The sequence below is a fragment of the Erythrolamprus reginae genome, chromosome 1, assembly GCF_031021105.1.
Source record: "Erythrolamprus reginae isolate rEryReg1 chromosome 1, rEryReg1.hap1, whole genome shotgun sequence".
Lineage (NCBI taxonomy): Eukaryota > Metazoa > Chordata > Lepidosauria > Squamata > Dipsadidae > Erythrolamprus > Erythrolamprus reginae.
The window spans coordinates 120,962,821-120,987,944 of record NC_091950.1 but is presented as its reverse complement, the minus strand read 5'-3'; positions in this window follow the sequence as shown (position 1 = coordinate 120,987,944).

Below are 25,124 nucleotides of genomic sequence, written 5' to 3'. Positions count from 1 at the left end.
CAACACTGCTATTCAAGTCAGATTTCAGAAAGCTTCACAATATAATATACATAAAACATGAGATTAAAAAAAAGAAAGGGTTATATTGGTTAGAGTGTGTATGATGGGGAAGGTTGTGATACAATGAAATAATTAGTTTTCTGGAATATCACTGTTCCTGTTTTCCATTTTTCAAAAAATGCTATGATAGCCTGATATCATAACCTGTTTGATGGGATATGAGTTTGCCTCATGGCAGAAATAGCTAGGGTATTTTTTCTTGCCATGATTAGATAAATGACCTAGGCAATGACTATTCCCTGGCCCCGTTAGCTGCAACTCCAGAAAATCTGTCAGTTTAGCTTTAGATTTGTGTTTAATATCTGATATTAGAAGAAAAATGATTGTGTACTCAAGGCTTAAATTTCTTTAATATGTTTAATACAAGAACTGCCTGGCATGGAATATTTTTTTTATCTTAAGACAGAAAGAATATGATTTAGACTTAGATACCTCCTCTGATAGCCTCGGGTTTAAATTTTAATGCTCTTGTAATAAATATTTCACTGCATTTGGAGAGCTTCAGCCTCTATTGTCCACATGCAGAGATTAAAGTCTTCGGAGAGGGGCGGCATACAAATCTAAGTAATAAATAAATAAAAGAAGTTAGATAATCTTCCTGGGACACAAAAGAAAAACAACTGGAAGCTGTCTGGCAAGCTTTGTGAAGTGGGAATTTAGAAACATAGAAACATGGAAACATAGAAGACTGACGGCAGAAAAAGACCCCATGGTCCATCTAGTCTGCCCTTATACTATTTCCTGTATTTTATCTTACAATGGATATATGTTTACCCCAGGCATGTTTAAATTCAGTTACTGTGGATTTACCAACCACGTCTGCTGGAAGTTTGTTCCAAGGATCTACTACTCTTTCAGTGAAATAATATTTTCTCACGTTGCTTTTGATCTTTCCCCCAACTAACCTCAGATTGTGTCCCCTTGTTCTTGTGTTCACTTTCCTATTAAAAACACTTCCCTCCTGGACCTTATTTAACCCTTTAACATATTTAAATGTTTCGATCATGTCCCCCCCTTTTCCTTCTGTCCTCCAGACTATACAGATTGAGTTCATTAAGTCTTTCCTGATACGTTTTATGCTTAAGACCTTCCACCATTGTTTTAGCCCGTCTTTGGACCCATTCAATTTTGTCAATATCTTTTTGTAGGTGAGGTCTCCAGAACTGAACACAGTAGTATTCCAAATGTGGTCTCACCAGCGCTCTATATAAGGGGATCACAATCTCCCTCTTCCTGCTTGTTATACCTCTAGCTATGCAGCCAAGCATCCTACTTGCTTTTCCTACCGTCCGACCACACTGCTCACCCATTTTGAGACTGTCAGAAATCACTACTCCTAAATCCTTCTCTTCTGAAGTTTTTGCTAACACAGAACTGCCAATGCAATTTATTTTCGTTAATATGTCTAAATAAAAGGATCAGCAGTTACTTTAAAAATGTGATGGCCATTTCATGGTAAAGTCTTCTCCAAGTGGTTTGCATAAAATGGGTAAAACATGATTCCAAGAAAAGAACAACTTGAAGCCTATTAGTACTGCTGATAAGGGGTTATAACATTAGGCAGGTCATGTTTCATTGAGTAGCAAGAAATGTCTATGACAGGGATGTCAAACATGATTTCATTGAGGGCCACATCAGGGTTGTGCTTGACCTCGGGGGTCAGGGTCGGCCTGGCCAGGCTAGGTGTGGCCAACTTGATGTCACTTGTGTTGGCAGTGCCTATGATGTTTCAAGCACTCTGCCAGCAAAAATGGGCTCCTGAGCTCCATTTTGGTTGTGATAGCCTCTTGCAACCCTCTACAGGAAGTTGTTGCAGCTGAAAACTGAGCTCGCAAGGGTCACATGTGGGCCTCCTGAGCTCCATTTTCACTGGCAGGGCTCCCTTGGCCAGTCCTTTGCTGTTTCTAGGGTGGCCTCATGGGCCAGATCTAAGCACCCCATGGGCCAGATCTGGCCCCTGGGCGTTGAGTTTGACAGTCCTGATCTAGGAGATTCCCATGTGGAAATCTTTCCTATGATGGCTCATCACCCACAATGTCCTATAAGAAACAGAATGATAGCAGAATTATTTGAGTGGTGGAGGTGGAGAAATCATGGATCCTGAAAATCATAATTGGATTGTTTTCCCAAGGTTCTCCCATTGGCTTTGTAAGTACACAGGCTCAACCTGTTTCCATTGATATTAATGACATTTTAACCACCATCTCTTTCTTCTTTTTGGAGAAGTATAATGGCTTTGCTCCAATTTAAAACAACACATTTCACATCTGAGAACAATGAACATTAAAAGCTAATGAACAATTAACAACAAATAGGTAAACAATAAGACAAAACATTATGAGACTCAGTATCTTAATTAAAGTATGTTAGAGGAAATAGTTTTTAAAAGGCTTATTTAAAAGTAAGCATTGGGATAATAAATATAGATTTAATTTGGAGATTGTTTCAGAGTAGATATCATTAAGATCAATCTCTAGTGTCCCCTACGTGGAGGACCACTAGTCTAAAATAAAACAATTTCCCTTATTCTTCCCTCTTTGCTCTTATTTCTGTAAATTAATTAAGTTCTTTAAATTTAAAGTTTAAAATGCAATATATTTCACACTGCTTAAAGTGTATGTTTCTGTACAAATGTTTTCTAGTTTGGTTGGCTGTATATTGGAGGCACCATCGCCATTGAAATCTGGCAGCTAGAACAATGTTACAATATAAGTTGGAGTTGTTCAAACAAGGCATCCTTAAAGCTTGCCATATGTTGCTGCTCCTTTCCTATAAATGTTTTATTTATTGTATTTTTTTACCAAAATGTTGTAAGCTGCCCCGAGTCCATGGAGTGGGGCGGCATATAAGTCAAACAAACAAACAAACAAAAAAAACCAACCAAACAAAAAAACAAACAAACGAATAGGTTGAGAACTTTTTGAAATGAAAAAACGAGAGGAAAGTATAAAGATTAGTATTATTATTTCCAGAGGTAGATTGCTGCCGCTTCGGACTGGTTCTTTAGAGCAGTGTTTCCCAACCTTGGCAACTTGAAGATATCTGGACTTCAACTCCCAGAATACTCCAGCCAGCGAATGCTGGCTGGGGAATTCTGGGAGTTGAAGTCCAGATATCTTCAAGTTGCCAAGGCTGGGAAACACTGCTTTAGAGCCAGTAGTGGAAATTTGGCGACGTCATGAACCTGCAGTGGTGACTGGTGGTCTATGCTCCTGCACCTGTTCTCCAGTCGCCACGGATTGAAAAAACCCCTTTGTGCATGTGCAAAGGCTTCTGCACATGCGCAGAGGGTCATTTCCGGGAAGTGACGCATGCGTGCAAAGCGTGCACTTCCATTGTGAAGCGAACTGGTAGGGAAGGTAAGTAGAACCCACCTCTGGGTTCCATGACTTTCCTGATCAGCAACTAAAATATGTGCAGCTTTCATCCCACCTGAAAATATTGTTAACTTTCACTGAATCCCCTGTTACTTTTAGAAAAAAATTCCAGATGCAAAATTTAGAATATAAAATAAAGTATTTTGCATTAAACAACCAAGAATAAAAATGTCACCATAGTACAGTATCATGAAAAGTCAATAAAGCCAAGTATGGACAAAAGAGCCTATAAAAATGGTTTAGGTTGAGATGGACTAAATAGGTTCAGATAGTATTAAATGACCCACAGTTTATGTTTGGGCTGATATAATATGGTAAGGGAAAACTACAATCGTTTAGCCTAATGTGCAAACACAAGTGTTGCCTTGTTTTAAATCCATAAGTGTACAAAACTTTGTGAAGATTCATGCAGTTCCTTGAATTTATTCTGAAGAAAGTTCATAACCTTCCTAGTTCTGGAAGAGTATATTTGTTGTCCAGTGCAATGTATAATCCCAATCAATATTGAATTGGGACACTTAAATGAATAATACTCCAGTGCAAAAGAAAAAAAATGAGACAAAGGACAGAAATATCTCATGTTCTAGAAAGGAGTTTTAAATTTCTGTTGCACCTGTTTAGGTTTTCAAGCAGAGGGATGTTCAGCATATCTGGATTACCTATATCAAATGAGGAATGGGTTAGTAGTTCGCAATATGGTTTCCAGTTCTACAGTCTTTGTCAGATTGTTAGACTCCTCCTCTCCTGCCTCCTGATCAGTGATGGGTTACTCCCATTTTGGCCTGGTTCAGTGAACCCGTAGTGGTGGAAAGCTCCGCCCACCTGCCCGGGACACTTCTGCGAATTTGCAGAAGCTTGTGTTCACAAATGAATCAGTAACGACAGGATTTACAGCCCACTACTGCTCCTGGTTATTGTTGTTTCCTTCAAAATCTCCCTCCTCTTCTTTCTCTGTCTCGCCACATCATTCTTACATGCCTATAACTTTAGCTAAATAGAACCTAGTATTTATAGCCTCCCAATTTACATCTGTAGTAAATGCATGCATAAAAATGAATATATTGCAGACCTTTTCTGAGCTGCTCAAAAAGAAAGAACAATTTTAAATGAAGGCAAATCTATTGGGAGGCCTAAATGTGTGGAATGATTTCGTGTCCTAGATTAAACCAAATTTACTGCAGATAAAAGATGACTTCGAGATGGGACTAAATGACTCAGTGAGTCACTTATCTGCTTAGAGAAGCTTTGTGCCAAGGTCATTTGAAAGTAAGGCTGGGAAGAGAATGAATTTGAGCGACTATTAGACACTAATGGCCTTTGACTGGTGTGTCTAAAATGAATTTCTGGCTCTGATCTAGCTCTTAATGAACTACTTGAGAGGTGGCATCTTGGCCTACAAGTCTCATATAAAAAATGAACCTGCGTGCAGCTCTTAGAAAAGTAATAATAATAATAAAAATATTATTACCCCAAAGAGGAACTGGCAGCATTCATTTAATGAAAGCCCTGACATGTCAATTGAAAAAGAATCCTAAGTTTTTAAGGAGCTAGAGCAACACAATCTATTTGTGTAGTTCAGCAATAATGAAGACTTTTCTGAAAGATTTCTCAATGATCTTTTGGTATTGGAGAGGTGTTATTCTATTAATTTAAGCTGATAAATTTTGCTTATATTTAGATCCTGCATTTTGCCATGAATGACAAACAATATACAATATAGGTAGTCCTCGATTTACAACAGTACATTTATTGACTGCTCAAAGTTACGACGACACTGAAAAAAATGACTTATGACCATTTTTCGGTTATGAACGTTGCAGCATCCCTATCGTCATGTGATAAAAATTCAGATGTTTGGCAACTGGTTATACTAATGACAATTATGATTTATGATTGCAAATGAGCCGGGGTGGCGCAGCAGGTAGAGTGCTGTACTGCAGGCCACTGAAGCTGACTTGTAGATCTGAAGGTCAGCAGTTCAAATCTCATCACCGGCTCAAGGTTGACTCAGCCTTCCATCCTTCCGAGGTGGGTAAAATGAGGACCCGGATTGTGGGGGAAATTGCCTAGCTCTAAGTGCTATTGCTAACATGTTGTAAGCCGCTCTGACTCTAAGGAAAAGGGCGGCATAAAAAAATTGAATAAATAAATAAATAAATAAATAAATAAATAAATAAATAAATGAATGAATGTCATGGGTGTTGAGTTCTGTTATTGAAGAGACTCGGAGACACTAGTGACCTAATAATAATAATAATAATAATAATAATAATAATAATAATAATAATAATAACAACAGCAGCAACAACAACAACAACAATAGAGTTGGAAGGGACCTTGGAGGTCTTATAGTCCAACCCCCTGCTTAGGCAGGAAACCCTACACTACTTCAGACAAATGGTTTTTCAACATCTTCTTAAAAACTTCCAATGTTGGAGCATACACAACTTCTAGAGGCAAGCCATTCCACTGGTTAATTGTTCTAACTATCAGGAAATTTTTCCTTAGTTCTAAGTTACTTCTCTCCTTATTTAGTTTCCACCCATTGCTTCTTGCTCTATCCTCAGGTGCTTTGAAGAATAGGTTGATTCCCTCTTCTTTGTGGCAACCCCTGAACCTAACATCTCTTTATTGAATTGCACACAAATCCAGTAAAGGAACCAGCTGGGAAGCTCTTTCTTTAAATAGAAAGCTACCGTCTGGTTCAACCAATCAGCGGCCTTGATTTTCCCACTTCAGAGAGCAGGCTTTGGAGTAAACAGTCTATACAGTGTTCCCTCGATTTTCGCGGGGGTTGTGTTCCAAGACCGCCCGCGAAAGTTGAATTTCCGCAAAATAGTGGTGCGGAAGTAAAAACACCATTTTTGGCTATGGACAGCCAAAAACTACCCCCCCACACTTTTTCAAGGCAGTGCAAGGAGCCGGGCTTTAAGTTGGGGGCGGGGAGCGACGAAAGTGTGCAGGCCGGCAAAGATTGTTTTGAATGTCGGCTGCCCCCGCCCCCCCCAGTGCCTCTGGCCCCCTTGCCGCTATCGCCCGCCCGATCCACCCCTCTCACCGGCTTTCTTGGGACACGGGTCCTCCTGCAGCAGCACTGGCGGCTACAGCTTCTCATCCTCCTCATTCGGCCGGTAGCCACTCTGAGCGCTTTGAGAATGCCTGCCTCACCCCTCTCACAGTCCCTTAGCTGAGAGCGCTTTCGTCCCAGCTATCAGCGAGGGGGCTGCAGGAGAGGTGGGGCAGGCGTTCTCACAGAGAGGGAGAGAGAGAGGGAGAAAGAGAGAGAGAGCAAGAGGGGAGAGAGTGGAAGGTAGAGAGAGAGAAAAAAAATGATAGAAAAGGGAGAAAAAAAGAGAAATGAGAAAATGATTGAAGCAGAGAATGACAGGAAAGAAAGAGAAAGAGAGAGAGAAGTGACTCTTGGTGATGACGTATTACGTCATCGGGTGGGAAAAACCATGGTATAGAAAAAAAACTGCGGAGTATTTTTTAATTAATATTTTTTGAAAAACCGTGGTATAGCCGTTTCGCGAAGTTTGAACCCGCAAAAATCGAGGGATCACTGTACTTTCAAACCTTAATACATAACAATGGGTTCATGTGATCAGTTTTTGCATTTCCAAGTCACAGTTTGTGAGTACAAACTATTACAAACTATTAAGCAATGTCATTTTATTGTTTACACTCCACATAATTATGGGAACATCTTAAAACATTTTTTTTTGAATCCTCCTGTATGGGTGGTGGGGGTGATGGGGTGTGTGTTGTTGTTAGGTGATGGGCACATGCACTGTGCACTGTTATATGTTTGTTGTATGTAAACTATTAAAAAACCAATAAAAATTTATTATTAAAAAAAAACATTTGCAGTATTTTGTCTTGAGAAAAGTAAACAGCTTTACCTATTACCAATTGCTCCATGTTGAATCTTTTATTATTGATTGATTGATTGATTTAGCCCAGTGATGGCAAACCTTTTTTCCCTTGGGTGCTGAAAAAGTATGCATGCGCGCTATTGTGCATGTGTGAGTGCTCATACCCATAATTCAATGCCTGTGGAGGGCGAAAACAGCTTCCCCTGACATCCGGAGGCCCTCTGAAGAACAGAAATGGCCCATTTCCCAACTTCTGGTGGTCCAAGTAGGCTTGTGTTTCACCCTCCCCAGGCTCCAAAGGCTTCCCTGGAGCCTGGGGAGAGAAAAAATGCCCTCCCTCATCCACCCAGAGGCTCTCTGGAAGCCAAAAATGCCCTCCCAGAGCCTCTGTGTGAGCCAAAAATCAGCTGGTTGGCACACACATGCACATTGGAACTGAGCTAGGGCAACAGCTCACATACTAGCAGATATGGCTCCGCATGCCACCTGTGGCACCCGTGCCATAGGTTTGCCATCACTGATTTAGACATTCAAATCTCTTATAGCTGCCCAACTCCGGTTGACTCTGGGCAGGTGCATAACCATAAAAACCATAAAAAGGAGATAAAACATAAAACCAACAAGTAGCTCAGAATAACTTCCTCAAATACATTAATAAATTACACTGGGTTGTGAAGTACAGTATAAGTTTCTGTAATAATACGGTAGGTACCACGTCTGATTAAGATGAAATTTTCTAAAAAAGATGATTCAGCATTTCTCTAAAGTAGAATATTGAATATTTTAAGCAGCCCAGAGCAGAAACCTCCAACCTTGGTAACTTTAAGACTTGTGGACTTCAACTCCCAGAATTCCAGCTTTGCTTTGCTGGTTGAGGAATTCTGGGAGTTGAAGTCCACAAGTTTTAAAGTTGCCAAGATTGGAGACCCCTGGCTCAGAGTTACCCTGTGGTACGATGGATGGCCAATGAATTTTACAAACAAACAAACAAACAAACAAACAAACAAACAAACAAACAAACAAACAACAGACTGGTTGTTCATGGTAAGCTATAGGTATCCTCCTAGAAACTGGAATATCTAATGATGAGAAAAGGGCTTTGAAAATAGTATGGATAAGTGTTGCATTTCTTTCTCTACAAGGCTACTGTATCCATTTTCAGGATCAATTTATAGTGAGATTTCAGAAGAATGTCATTTACAGAAAACAAGAGAGCCTGAAGCACAGAGACCAATCATTCTTGGTTTCTGGGTAGAGCTGGAGTCTTGTAAATAGCATTGATGAAGTAATGAATTTTTTCTCCACCACAATATATGGTGATGCTGTGTTCTGAAATTTAATAAATGTTTTGATTAAAATCAGATCAGTTGTTTCAATTCTAGTTGCTCTAGGTTATTGTCCCTCTATTTTTCTTGCCTATCACTGGGTTGTTTGGCTCAAAATGAGAGACATTACTTTTGAGCTGACAACACAGATTATTTTACATTTGTCACTGATTAATAATTCTGCCTATAATTCAGAGAACTTCACCCTAAATAAAAGAATGCAAGGCAATTATGCAGCTTGAAAGATGTTAATATTTTAAACACACTTGCATAACCAGCCTAGTCCTATAATATTTTGTACTATGGTTGTCAAATTGATGGAAATGAAAACAGTAAGGATCAGGGTTGAAATCCAGCAGGTTCTGACAGGTTCTGGAGAACCGGTAGTTGAAATTTTGAAAAGTTCAGAGTGGGCTGGGAATGGAGATTTTGCAGTATCCTTTCCCTGCCACGCCCACCAAGCCGCTCCCACTAAGCCACACCATGCCCACTAAGCCACGCCCAAAGAACTGGTAGTAATTGTTGAATTATGAAAATATAAAAGAAACAGTAAAGGGAAACTTTGGCTATACCATTCAGCTAGAAGATTGGGAAAGGTTATGGAAAGAAAATTATAACATGACAGTATAAGTACCATATAGAGAAAATGTGTATAAGATGTTCTACTGGTGGCTCTAGGCTCTGTCAAGATTGGCTAAAATTTGTCCAGATATTAATAATGAATGTTGGAAATGTAAATCAGCACATGGCACATACTATCACATGTGGCGGACATGCCCAGAAACAAAAAAAAATTGGATTATGATTAAAAATTGGTTAAAAGAAATTTTAAATTACAAAATAGAATTAAAACCAGAAATGTATCTTTACGAATTATCAGAGGACAACACAAAAAGGCAGTCTACAACTTAATAATACATATATTAAGGGCAGCAAGATTGGTTTTTGCACAAAATTGGAAAAAAGAAAACATAGCAAGTGAGGAGTGATTAGGAAATTATTAGACTGTGCAAAATTGAGCAAACTTACATTGAAATTACAGAACAAACAAGAAAAAGAACGTTATACCATATGGGGGAAACTTTATAACTGGATAGAAGGAAAAATGGAATTAGAATAACTGCTAAAGAGAGGGGAAATAGTAAAAACAGAAGTGTAAATGTGAATTTAGATTAGGTTTGTTGACCTTGTTGTTTTTTGTGTTATTTCAATAATTTGTTTTTAAAAAAGTAACCAGTAGTAAAAAAAAATGTATTTCATCACTAGTAAAGATTCAGCAAGTCTTGTTGAGGGCTTGATCTTGCTGCCTATCAGTTGAAAAAAAATACAATTCCTTACTTAATTCAGGAAGACAAAGTGGAGATGGGAGTTAGAAAACATCAAACAATTTATGTCAGGTCCCTGAGGTTTTCAGATGTGTTCACCTGATCAATCCACTCTTATTTTAAAAGGCTTTATATAGGTAGATTCTCTCTACATAATCTCTGTATAGAAGCTATCCTAGATATTTAGAAGCTGTGAACTGGCTCAGCCATATGTGCAACAAATCCTAATGATGTCATGCATTTGATGCAGAGGTGGGTTTCTCCCGGTTCGCACCATTTCTATAGAGCTGGTAGCAAACTGCTGGTGATGTCACGAAGCTGATTCTGTTGGTGCCAGTCAATGGATGCCGCCATCTTTTTTGTTGGTTTTTTTGGGGGGGATTTTTTTTTGAATTTTTTCCAGCACTGCGCATGCACCACCATCTTGTTTTTGGCAAGGTGGTGTGGGAGGAAGTGAACCGGTGGCGAGATAAGTTAGAACCCACCCTGATTTGATGATATGGTGCACTGAAATTTGATGAAAGAGTTCACATGAGATGTTTGGACAAGAGAACAGAAATGTTTATTCTCTCTGGGCATAACAAAAACAATTTGCAAAGCATGGTTCCGCAAGGAAGAGACACTGGACAGAAGCTAAAAGGCAGGATTAATATACCTATTACAAACACCTCTCAATCCTACGCTAGTTAATCTACAACCTATCACAGAGATACACACAATTCCTGCCTCAATATGGTCTACATACTGTTTCCTTTCTCCTAAAGGTGACTATTATCTTATATGGTTTATCATATGCCCTAAACAGATACGAGTTGGGTAAACAGTCTTTTCCACAAAGAGCAGCAGACACTCATCTCCTTAAAACAAAATCTAAACAGCAGACACTTATTTTCCTAAAACAAAACTATTTTATACACAATGGATTTCCCCTTCAATATCATCACACAAATGCTCACATTGTGCCCTGATCTCTGATGCAATGTTTAAGAATGACATAAACACGTGTCACTATTTCTCCCCTTGCTTTCTCAGAGACATCAATGAACTGGCTCAATATTAATAGTGGCATGATCTATCAAATGCTAATATTTTAAAGCCTCAAAATATATGCCATACATGCAATATTGTTTGTTTTTAAGAATTAAGGAGATGAAATAATGGGAAGCAAAGGCCAGCTCAAAATTGTAGCTCCTATCATTCTTTTCCAAGGATGCTTTGAATCTCTGATGGTATCTTGCAACGTTCTTGAATGAAGTTGACAGAATGTCAGTCCCTACTTTTGCCTACTTTTCCCTTGATCCAGTAGCATCTGTCTACCTGTATTGCTGAACATCTACTATTGCCACTGCCTTTTATGGGGAATTTTGAAGTTTACCTTATGCAACCTACCTTTAAAGTGCCAGGCTTCCCCAAGGATGTTCATGCATATCTGAATAATACTTGATCAGGAACTCTGTGAATGGATTCTATCAAATCAAAGAGACATGAGATGGCAAAGAAAGAAACAAGCCCTATTTCTGCAATGATTGTTTTGCAGGATAGGAAGATGCACAACATTCTCAGAGACTCTTCCCATCCTGCTCACAATCTTTTTAAACTGTTACCTTCTGGCAGAAGATACAGAACAATTAAAACTCAAATCACACGCTTTGTGAATAGTTTTTATCCAGTGAAGGGCTACCAATTTTTTTACTACCACACTATGGGCATGGCTTATACAGGATGCCCTGCATTTTCTTTCAACATCTTTCAGTGCAAATTGGGTGCTCTGGGGTGGAGCTCCATTTTTGCTGCTACACTATATTCCATCCTGTCTGGGCAGCAGCCCATCCCTGCTTTTATCCCAGAGCTATACTTGCACCTAACAATGAACTAAAGGGTCACCATTAGTGAGATGTTGGACAGTATTACTTGGTCTGTTATGTAGATGTTTGGGTGGTTCAGGGTGGGGAATTTCTGGTGGGTGGGGCATGTTTTTTCTGGGATTGTTATGTGTGTTGGTGTCATGTGAATTTCGTTGTATGGACATACCATGTACATACATGCAATGACAATAAAATATAAAGTATTTATTTATTTATTTATTTATTTATTTATATATTTAAAATAAAACTCTGCACACTGTTTTAAGACTCCAGAAACTGAGATTTAATCCACCACCATAACAGCTATGGTTAAACCCAAATTGAAGAATTAAAATGCCAGTGTAGGTCTGAAAAGGCAGCAAATGATGTTATTTTGCTGGTTTGTTAATTCTTTGGTTCAGAAAATGCTTAACAACATGCAAGAGTCAATAGTGAGTGGATGACAAAGCAGCCATGCGGGCAAATGTGGGAAAACAAAAAGGATGAACTGTGTTATAAAAGCTAAGCCTTATAGTGATAGTCAAAACAAATATTGTAAAGTGTAAATATTTAGGGAAATATTACCAAAAAAGCTGTAAAAGTGATTAGTTATTGCTATGTTTGTGTTTGTCTTAAGTGTTTTTGCACGTCTTTTTATATGTTGTTTTTAAAGGGAAAATCCTAATAAAGATTATTTTAAAAAAAACTAAACCTAAGTGTTTATCCCTCATTGAGTAATATCATTCTCCAGATTATATTGGGAACAGACTACAGAGTTGTAAAGGTATGGTGATTGGCCTCTGAATGCTAAGATAATTATTATTCAGTTAGAAGCCTTAAGTGCTTTTCCATTTAAGTGGCACAGAGAACAATGGAAATCTTAAATGGGTTTGAAGTGACATAGCAAGCAATAAATGTCAATTAGTGCTAATGGCAGAAACTGCAAAAAAGCACTTTCTTTTCTTATCCTGCACACAAAGTAAAAACTAATGATGTGTGCACCAGAAGGTATACAAATACGGATCACATACAGAATAGCAGCATAAACTTTTTAAAATATACTGTATATGTTCAAAATGTAGGGATGTTAATATACTGTTAACTACCAAAAATGTGACAGTTATTAGATTTGGATATACTGTATCTTTTGCTGATGGGCAATATGAAATACCTCTCAATACCTCTCACTCTTGGATTGTTCCTTAGGGCTAATGTTAAAGTGCTTTCACCAAAGATCAGTGCCCTTTTACAATTTACAGCTTTGAATTCCTGTTTTGTTTCACTAGAAGTGCTTATATGCATGGTCCCCCATAAAATCAAAGTGGGTTTATTTTGCATTGCACGCAAATGTATGGTATTCAAGGCAGTATTGAATCACCATAATATAAATGGTATTTTTCTAAATGCTTTTGAGTTATTGTTGATTCCTGGACAATCAATAAGTTATTTCAGTATGGTCATTAACAAGCACAGAGCCTGGACTAGTCTTTGTAATTTTCTTGGCATAGGTTTCTGGAAACTTCCTTTCTAGAACTGAAAAAGAGGGCTGGCCAAAGGTTACCCAGCTGATTTCAGTATCATGGATTTAAGCCACTGTAATACATTTCTTTTTGTATAAGAATAACTGATTACATTGACTTCATTTTCCAACTAAGGAGATTGAATCCCTCACCTGAAGAACGTATTTCATTATTGGTTAGAATATACTTATGTTTACTGTATTCCATGTTATCATGAAAGCTCCATATAAATCTCCGGCTCATGAAATATTTGTATTCAGGTTTTAGTTGACACATCCTTGTGAAAGGGTTTCTATAGGAATGCAACTTGTTCCAGTTAATTCTTAAAGTGAAGTAATCTATGTTGTAGCAGGAAAAAAGCTGCGGTAAAATCTTTTCTTCTTTAGTTTTGAGGGAAAAAATGTAAGCATTCATATAAGATAGGAATATAAAGAGACAGCAGGGGAAAGGCGTTAAGACAGATGTTCCCTAATATGCTATAAAACAATGATACTGTGCATGGGATTTATCTTTTGTTAAAAAAAACCCCTCAGTGATAATTTCTTTACAGTAAAAATCATTTAAAAATTAGCTTCATTTCTCAACTGTCTGAAGTCATTTTTTACTTTTAATATCCCTCATTTAGGGCATAAAACAAAGTTTTAGATATTATCTGCTAGCATTCTAAAGACAATACATTCTGAAGCTTTGGAGTCATTTTATGTTGGATCCAAAACTAAATGATAATGTCAAGATTCCTAGCTTAGTCCTGGGCCAGACTGAGGCCCTGCGAGCCGGTCCTTTGCGCTTTCCAGGGTGGCCCTGCAGGCCAGATATAAGCACCCCGTGGGCCAGATCTGGCTCAGTGGCATTGAAATAGACACCCAAGACCTATGGTTAGGGTTAGGGCTCCATTTATATTAAGAGCAAAATGGACATTGACATCTGAGTCAGAGCATTTTGTAATGCTTAGGAGTGGAGAATGAACTTTTCGAGCCTGCCATATCTCTGGCTCTGACATTTTGATCCTCTCTGGTAAAGTACATGGAAAAAATGGATATGAAACATAGCGACCAGTCAGGTCCCACAGAGTCGGTCTTCTCCAGATTTCATCAACTAGACAATGTCATTTGGCGGGACCTAGGCGGAGAGCCTTCTCTGTGAGGGCCCCGGTCCTCTGGAATCAACTGTCCCCGGAGATTTGTACTACCCCCACCCTCCTCGCCTTTTGTAAGAGTTCATTTATGCCTCCAGGCTTGGGGCCATTAGATTCTTGCCCCCTGGCCAGTGAATGTGTTGAGAGAATGTTGAGTGTATAGAACAATTTTTTTTAAATGCTTTTTTGGAGTTTTAGATTTTTAATTAATTAATTGGATTCAAGATATTGTATAGTGTTTATTATATGTTGTGAGTCACCCCAAATCCTCAAACAAACAAACAAACAAACAAACAAACAAACAAACAAACAAACAAATAATGGTAGATAACACAGGCTCAAAAAATCAGCATCCTCTTAAGTATAATAAAGCACTCCAAAGATTTTGCTCTCTGAATTCACGCAGATCTAACCCTAACCAGAGGTTGATTTCCCCCAATGGGAAATTTTACCAAGAAATAAAGATAAGGCAGATTCGAAAGATCAGTGCCCTCCTAAGCATAAAAAAGCACTCCGAATTTGTTGGTGATGTTCATTTTGCTCTCCGAATTTGTGGAAATTCCCTACGTGGATTTGCTCTCCCAAGGGATTTCCCCATGTATTTTACCAAGAAACATAGGTAAGGCAGACTCAAAAAGGTGGTGAAACGGACATCGTCCCTAGATTTGGAGCGCATGTTTATGCTTGTTTTTCAAGCCTGCCTTATCTACTTTATTACTTTTAGGAGGGGACTGACTTTTTAAGTCTGCCTTATCTACATTTCTTGGTAAAATACACAGGCAAATTTGATTTGGGATCAAATCAACCAAGGGTTGGGTCTCTTTGAATTCAGAGAGCAAAATGGACATCGCCAACGGATTCAGAGCACTTAGGAGAGCTCTGCCTTTTTGAGTCTTCCCTATACATGAGAAAATTCCCTTAGGGGGCAAATCAACCTAGGGTTAGAGTTAGGTCTCCATGAATTTAGAGAGGAAAATGGACATTGTCAAGGTATTCAGAGTGCATGTTTATGCTTAGGAAGACTCTTTTTCAAGCATGTCTTATCTACCATGATTGGTAAAATACATGGGGAAATCCTCTTGGTAGGCAAATCAACCTTATGAATTTGGAAAGGAAAACGAACATCGCCAATGGATTCAAAGTACTTTATTATGTTTAAGAGGGCGCTGCCTTTTCAAGTCTATGTTATCTATGTTTCTTGGTAAAATACACGAGAAATTTCCAAGGTGGGCAAATGAACCTTGAATTAGGCTTAGCTCTCCATGAATTCAGATAGGAAAATGGTAAAATGACTGGTAAAATACATGGGAAAATCTTCTTGGTGGGCAAATCCACCTAGGGTTAGTGTTAGGTCTCTATAAATATGGAGAGAAAAATAGATACCACCAAGCTATTTGGAACGCTTTATCATGCTTTGGAGCAGCGGTCCCCAAACTACGGCCCGCGGGCCACATGCGGCCTGCTGAGGCCATTTATGTGGCCTGTGGGTCTTTTCCAAGACCACACTGGAAAAGCAGTGAGAACGTCTCCCTCAATCTCATCTCACCTGAGGTAAAGTAAGGCTTGCTGAAAGCCGAGCTGGGCACAACACACACACATACACGCACACACTCGCCTCCTCCTCCTCTTTGAGTTGCTAGCTCCCATTTTCTGAATGGGGATTGAATGGTAGTCCAGGGTCAGAGGGTGGAGGCTTGTCGGGCTTGTTGGGTGAGTCCTCCGCGGGGAGAGAAGAGGGAGGGTGAAAGAGGGAAAAGAGAGAGAGAGAAGTGGAGAGAAAGAAAGAAAAAGGAAAGAGAATGGAAAAAGAGCGAGGGAAAGAGAAGTGGAGAGGAAGGAAGGAGGGAGGGAGGGAAGAAAGGAAGGAAGGGGGAGAGAGGGAGAGAGAAAGGGAGGGAGGGATGGAGGAAGAGAGCTAGCAAGAGAGAGAGTGAGAAAGAGACAGAGAGAGCAAGAGAGAGAAAGCAAGCAAGAGAGAGAGAGAAAGCAAGAGAGAGAGTGAGAGTGAGAGAGAGACAAAGAAATAAGGTATGTGGAGTGTGCATAGGAATTTGTTCATAGTTTTTTTTTATAGTGCGGCCCTCCAACAGTCCGAGGGACAGTGAACTGGCCTCCTGTGTAAAATGTTTGGGGACCCCTGCTTTGGAGGGTGCTGACTTTTCCAGTCAGCCTTATCTACATTTTGTGGTAAAGTGCATGGGGGAATTTGATTTGAGGTCAAATCAACCTGTGATTAGGATTACGTTTCCATGAATTTGGGGAGCCAAATGGACATTGCAAATGGATTTGGAACTCTAAATTCTGCTTAACAGGGTGCTGACTTTTTGAACCAGCTTACATTTTGTGGTAACATCCCCTTGTGGGCTAGGGTTAGGATTAGGTCTCTCTGAATTCGAAGAGCAATTTGGACATTGCAATAGATTGATTATGCTTATGCTTAGTAGAGCACTGACTTTTTGAGCCTGCTTGTCTGCCATCCCTGGTAAAATACATGGGAAAATACCCAAGGGGAAAAAATCCACCTAATATTTGTATTGTGTCACTGAACTCAGTGGAGATCTCCTGTAATTTTATTTTTGAGTTCTATAAGAACACAATAACAGAAATGGAAGAGGCCTGGAAGGTATAAACCAGTTATAAAATAAATGCATCTCATTGTTTTTATAACATGTTCTAAATTAAATGTCTTGCTAAAATAGTCAGCTTCCCGTTATGGTTTTCTGCCAGCTACTGCATGAATATGGATAATAACTGAGAGTTGTATATAAACCATTTATTAGCAATTCTGATTCATGTTGTTGAATCATGTACTGATCCCAGGAAGGCAGTTATCTCCAGAAGCAGAACTGACTACATCAAACAGAACATCAACTGAAAAGCTTGTACAATGTTTTGGATTATTGAATACAAATTCAGGGTATCAGTTCCAGTATGTAGGTTGACAGCAGCTGACTTAGAGAGAGATTTCAGTAACTATTAAACTCCCCAACTAGCAAGTTTCTTTAGTTCTAACATTGTGATTTGTTAATAGTGCAACAGGTTTTCCCCAAAACAAGACATCCCCTGATAATAAGTTGGGCTTTTGAGTGCATGGCAATAAGACCAAGCACTTATTTCAGGATTAAAAGAAATATAAGACAGGGTCTTATTTTCAGGGAAACATGGTATTTGAGCCAGTAACGCTAAAAAACAAGAAGAAATAAAATGAAAAAGATAATTTAATGTATAAAATTGACTTCCTGATATTTAATACCCTGAATTGAAAGAATAAAATTTATTATTATTTGTTTATGATAAATCTCACTTTGGAATATTTCATTTTTGATCTGTAAAAATTAGTGAGTATATAAACAATTGCAAAAATAATTTATATACTCACAACTGAACAGCCAAAAATGTGGAAGGTGATATAATTTGACATGTCTACTTCATTTTGTAAAACATACAGACACACATGCTTCACATATATAATGCTGCAGAACAAACAACGACATGAACGTAGAAACTGGCTATACCTTCTTAAAGCAACCATTCATTTCTTAGATAGTGTTGTACTTGTTGAAGTATTTAATGTTAATCTTAATTTTTTTTAAAATTATGCATTACATTTAGGACACCTATAATTCCTAGTAGCAATCTTACTATCTATAAGAAGTTATGGTGTTGGGAGTTGGTAGATTTATTTCATTCATCACATTTATTTTTTGAAATAATTCCCAGATAACAGAATTAGAAGGGATATTGGAAGTCTTCTAGTCTTCTTTTTGGCTGTTTTTGTTCTTCCCAGGCTTCAAAAAAGCCTTCTGAAGCCTGGGGATAGCAAAAAAAATGTCTGATGGTCCAACTGGAAGTTTGGAAACAACCTCTATTTGGCCCGCTGGGGTGTTTTTTGTCATACCAGGGTTCAGGAAAGCCTCCAAAAGCCTTGATATGGTGAAAAATGGCCTGATGGGCTATTGGGCTGTTTTTCACCACCCCCAGGCTTCAGGAAAGCCACCACAGAGAAGACTCTTCCCCTGGGTCCTGCCAGACGACATTGTTTCATTGATGGGACCCAGAGAAGGCCAACTCTGTGGGACCTAACTGGTCGCTGGGATTCATGCGAGCAAATATCATACATATTTTCTTTGGAATACCTGGAAATTGAAAGTTTCTTTTCAGATCTTTATTTCTAGATATCAATGATATCCTGAATTTTGAATGCTTGCTGACTCGAGCATCTAGAATGGGTTTTGTCCCTCCTGAACTCTGCAGCAATGTGAAGGATAAAATTTATTCATAAAACCATAAAGAAAATACCAAAGAATGAAGAGATGCTTTTAGTGTGACAGAAAGCTTGTGAAATTTCATGATGCATAATGTATTTGCATTATCTCAACTCTGTGATATTGAGGAGAGTTATTCTTGTCTCTAGTCCATAAAATGTGCACTGGATATAAACATATATCATAGAGGGAGTGGATGAGATGCCTTCTCAAAACTATGGTATAAACAAGATGAGCATGGAGAGGGAGTATTGAGTTTCATTTTAATAGCTGACGAGGCAGACAAGCAAGAAAGCTTTGCTCATAATTTTACTACCACTTCTCTCTTTTGCTATTATGAAAAACTTTGCGCACAAAACTATGACATTGGAATGTTTGCCACCTCGAGTTATTTACAAAAATAATAAAAGCAGGATAAAAAAATCTTTGTTTTAATAACAGTTCCAAATAGATGGAACTAAAAAAAAAATCATTTTGGATTTCCAAGCTTATGAGAGGCTTGTGTAGAGTTTTTTACTAACAGTGATGAATGAAGTATGTAATTGCGAGTTTGAGAGATATAAGGGAATTGAATGCATATTCCAGCCAACAGTGATTTCACACAGATTAATTTTTATAATTTATAATGTAGTTCTTAGTACATTATATATGTCAGACCTACCAAATTCAGTTAGATTTACTTTTCAGGAAATTAACTGTCTAATTTAGGGACTTCTTTGTTCAAAACCTGCATGTGAAAATAGTATATGAACTACTGAGCTATACCACTTTCCTATAGCTATCTATATCCTTCCTTAAACCAAAATCTTATATATTTTTGGTTTTACTATTCCTCTATTAATTTGTTGACACCCTTCTTTTTCATCAGGTTTTATCTTACTGCCCTTCTGTCCTTTTTATTGTTTTCCTTTATTTTTTTTAATTTCTTGCAAAAAGTAACTAGTACTATTTTCTTTAAAAACCACACCTAGTTTAGAAGTTTAATTAGTAAATTATACTGTGTTAACTAGCCAATTTCAGTTTAAAACCTAAAAGGGATTCTTGTGTTTTACTTAGAAAATAAAAATAAAAATGGCAGTTGTTAAAAATTTAATGAATACAGTTTAACAAAGAAAAGAAAAGGAAAACAAAAGGAAAACTACTAAAGGTCCATTTCTAGTTTAAGTTTAAGTTTAAGTTTAAGTTTAATCAGATTTGTATGCCGCCCCTCTCTGCAGACTCGGGGCGGCTCACAGCAGTAACAACACAATGTAAAACAAATCTAATCTAATATTTAAGTTAATTTAAAAAACACCAGAAATTAAACCAATCATACATACTAGCGTATCATGCATAAATTTTATAAGCCTCGGGGGAGGGAAACATGTCAATTCCCCCATGCCTGACGACAGAGGTGGGTTTTAAGGAGCTTACGAAAGGCTAGGAGGGTGGGGGCAACTCTGATATCTGGGGGGAGTTGGTTCCAAAAGGTCGGGGCCGCCACAGAGAAGGCTCTTCCCCTGGGTCCCGCCAAACGACATTGTTTAGTTGACAGGACCCGGAGAAGGCCAACTCTGTGGGACCTAACTGGTCGCTGGGATTCGTGCGGCAGAAGGCGGTCCCGGAGATATTCTGGTCCAGTGCCATGAAGGGCTTTATAGGTCATAACCAACACTTTGAATTGTGACCGGAAACTGATCGGCAACCAATGCAGACTGCGGAGTGTTGGTGTGACATGGGCATATTTAGGAAAGCCCATGATGGCTCTCGCAGCTGCATTCTGCACGATCTGAAGTTTCCGAACACTTTTCAAAGGTAGCCCCATGTAGAGAGCATTACAGTAGTCGAGCCTCGAGGTGATGAGGACATGAGTGACTGTGAGCAGTGACTCCCGGTCCAAATAGGGCCGCAACTGGTGCACCAGGCGAACCTGGGCAAACGCCCCCCTTGCCACAGCTGAAAGATGTTTCTCTAATGTGAGCTGTGGATCGAGGAGGACGCCCAAGTTGCAAACCCTCTCTGAGGGGGTTAGTGACTCCCCCCCCAGGCTGATGGACGGACAGATGGAATTGTCCTTGGGAGGCAAAACCCACAGCCACTCCGTCTTATCCGGGTTGAGCTTGAGTCTGTTGACACCCATCCAGACCCCAACAGCCTCCAGGCACCGGCACATCACTTCCACTGCTTCGCTGACTGGAAAAGGGGTGGAGATGTAAAGCTGGGTATCATCTGCATACTGATGATACCTCACCCCATGCCCTTGGATGATCTCACCCAGCGGTTTCATGTAGATATTAAATAGTAGGGGGGAGAGGACCGACCCCTGAGGCACCCCACAAGGGAGTAACCTAGAGGTTGACCTCTGACCCCCCACTAACACCGACTGCGACCGACCAGAGAGGTAGGAAGAGAACCACTGAAGGACAGTGCCTTCCACTCCCAACCCCTCCAGCCGGCGCAGAAGGATACCATGGTCGATGGTATCGAAAGCCGCTGAGAGGTCAAGAAGCACCAGGACAGAGGATAAACCCCTGTCCCAGGCCCGCCAGAGATCATCCATCAGCGTGACCAAAGCAGTTTCCGTGCTGTAGCCGGGCCTGAATCCTGACTGCTGAGGACCTAGATAATCGGCTTCTTCCAAGGACCATTGGAGCTGGAGCGCCACCACCTTCTCAACAACTTTCCCCATAAAGGGAAGGTTGGAGACTGGTCGATAGGCCACAAACATGCTATTGGGGAAAAGCCACATCCTTTTTAAATATTAGCATTAGGAGATATTTCTTTTTCAAAGGGCTTGGCACATTAATAAGCATTAGACCAGTGATGGTGAACCTTTTTTCCCTTGAGTGCCAAAAATGCGCATGTGCACTAATGCATATGCCTGCCCACACCAGAATTCAATGCCCCCATGTGTCTCACCCTCTGCACATACGTGCATGATCCCCTGTGCTGCCCCACCCCCATGAATGCACACACAACCCTCCGTGCTCCCCCACACATGCTTTTATGACCCCCTTGCACTCCAATTTGGGCCTGACAGGCCTCCCTGAAGTCTCCAGAGGCCAGAAATGACCCATTTCCTGATTTATATGGGCCAAGTAGGCCCATTTTTCACCTTCCAAAGACTCCAGAACCTTTCCTGAAACCCGGGAGGGCAAAAATGGTCTCCCACACCACCTGCAGGCCCTCCAGAGGCGGGAAACAGCTCATTTCCTGACTTGGTGGGTTCAGAGCCTCCGTGTGAACTATGTATTGACCTAGCATCCAAAATGGGCTACATGGAGACTCCTGAGAGGAGTCAGCCAAAAACCAGCTGATCGGCATGCATTTATGCACTGGAGCTGACCTGGGTTATGGCTCATGTGCTCGCAGCTAATGATAGTGGAAAAATAAAGAGCCAGTGAATAGACCAGATCATAATTTGAAGATATTAAAGATCAAGATAATTAAAAGTAAATGGAACAAATACAATATTGGTTCATTTGATCAAGGCTAAAATAAATACTAGGGCGGGGTGTGGTTCAATGGCTAAGACACTAAGCTTGTCGATCAGAAGGTTGGCAGTTCAGCAGTTCAAATCCCTACCACTGCAAGATGGAATGAACTCCTGTTACTTGTCCAAGCTTCTGCCAATCTAGCAGATACTTGCCCAGATGTGACTCCAGTCTGTCTCCAATCTATCTCCAGTGAGATTGTCCAGTATGTCTCCAATCTATCTCCAACAAGATTGTCCAGTATGTCTTTTAGATTATGTCCAATATCCCCTCCCAGCTACAAAAAGATTTCTTCCAACTAGCCATGTTCCAAAACAAAGCAGGGAGCAATGTTCTTTCAGCAGTATAAATAGATAACAAACAGCTCCATCCTTCCAACAAAAAAAACCAAAAACCAACATCTGGCACAAATATGCATCGTGGAAACTCCTTGTAATGACTCCTCCGACCGGAAGGTGGCAGTAGATTATCAATAGAATCCCAATTCAAGCTCCGAATCTTTAAATTCCTTAAATATCCTCAAAAAAAAAAAAAGAAAAAAAAAAGAACAAGAACTTTGGGCAATTTGCTATGATTTTAAAACTTTTGCCCCATAGCCAATCAGCCACTTCTGCACCAATTTTAGGAATTTCTGCTCCCGTGAATAGAAAGAATAAAAACAGTCCATTTTAAATTTCTTTCCACCTCTCTGCACTCACCAGCACATTGCTTAAGCTTTTTTCACCTTGCCATTGCTCAAATCCATTCTCTTTCCAGATGTTTCCAGGCTTCTTCAATCTTTGCGTTGTGAAGTTGTTTGCGGCTAGTGTTGGCCAGGCATGGTGGCATGGCCGAGTTCGCGCCACCGCTGGCGCGAGACTAAGTTGGTTTGTTTGGTGGGGCATGCTGGCTCCAAACCAGGCCCCCGGTAGCATCCCCTACGTCACCTCCCCTGCAGGGAGGATCGGGCCCAGTTCAAAAGAGCCGGGACCCCCAGACAGAGAGGATTTGGGGCTTCCCTCATGAGAATGAGGGAGCCCCATGGCGCCATGGCCATTGACCCCACCCCTCTCTCAACAACAGGAATGTTGTGTTCATAAATCAAGGACTATTTTTATATTATTATCTCTTGCAAACTTCAATGGATTTTTGCTGACCAAAACTGAATAACGAGGCTTTAAAGCTTTGTTTATAGATAAGAAATGATATAATGGAAGAAGAAATATTTTGTTGTAATTTAAGATAAGTTATTAAAATTGTTTGTATACCTGTGATGAATGTGGAAGTAATCTTTTCTGCACTTTGTATGTTTAATTCTTATTCCTTTATTTTTTAGTTTGCAATAGTTTGTATTTTTAATTGTAACTTTTTAATACAATTACTATTGAGAAAAGAAACAAGCTCTCCAAAGCCACTGTTAATTTGCAGCCAGTTTAATTGCCTATCATTGTTGCTTTTTACATATTAATGAACAGATGGTGAGGAAGTTCTTGCTTCAGCCAGTAAACTGAACAAAAGAAAAGAAAAGAAAAAAGAAAACTAAAAATGCTGCCAAATTAAAGGGATTCTCATATTTTATTTATTTATTAAATTTGTATGCCGACCCTCTCCGTAGACTCAGGGCGGAATATTAGTACCTGTTAAATATTTTAAACAGTATGATTAGATGTTGAGAAAGTTTTTATGGGGAACCAGATCCCGATGTTGTCTTAATCAGAGTTATGAATTCCATATGGGGAATATTAAGTTTTCTGATTTTCAGTTGTACTGTTAACCTTATCAGAAATAAAATAAAATAAAATATTGTGATGAACACAACTAGGCAGTGATTTTTTTGCTCTCACATATTTTACCAAGGACTTGCTTTTTGACTTTGGTTACAAATGTTTTGCATTAATAGCTGCAAGACAAATATGGAACATCTTGGGAAGAAAATGTAAATTTAATCCCAATTGTCAGGAGAAATTCAGTATGTCATAGACACTCAACTACCCATGTTATTGTGCAAACTAGGCTGTAACATAGTGTTGGACATGCGAGTATGGAATTTTCTTTTAATAACCTAGGATTAGCAGATTGTGTGAATTGAGCCACTGTTTATTTTATAGCTATGTTCCTTCCAGTGGGCCTACAATAACCTACTATCTCATATCATGTTTGAGTCTAAATACCCATTTTCCTTTTACAATACATTTTAAGATTGGGCTAAATGCATACTTAGTGGATACAACTTTCCAAATCTCTGTCTTTTGCTTAACAAGTGTCAGAGATGACAGGCTGAGCCTGAGGAAGGGGTCAAAATGTGTCACCAGTTTAAAATGCCTTCATGCCCACAAGAGATCTAAGTTCAGCCCATTAGTAGCTCAGATTCTTGTAGCTCAGATTCTTGTAGAGATCTTTAGCACACAGTAAAATTATACTGTTTAGAGCCCTGATTTCCTGCACTTGATAACAAAATTGACAAAGTTTCCTTGGCTTGATATAGTCTTATTCTCTTAATCTATCTTGTTTGGAACTAGAGTGCCTTCCGTCCCCTGTCCTATAGTCTCTCCTATATCTCGTATTTCTTTACTATATCCTCTATAACCTTCATTGTATATTATTGTGTATTGAACAAAATAAATAAATAAATAAATAAATAAAATCATTTGTCAAGAATTATGAGATACAACAGTAAAATTATACTGTGAGTCCTGATTTCCTGCACTTGATAACAAAATTGACAAAGTTTCCTTGGCTTGATATAGTTTTATATTTTAACTTCCCCAAATAATGTGATGGTATCTGCATTTTCTGGCTCTCTCTTAATCCATCTTGTTTGGGAAAAAATGGAAAAGAATAGAATAGAATTCTTTATTGGCCAAGTGTGATTGCACACACAAGGAATTTGTCTTTGGTGCATATGCTCTCAGTATACATAAAAGAAAAATATACATTTGTCAAGAA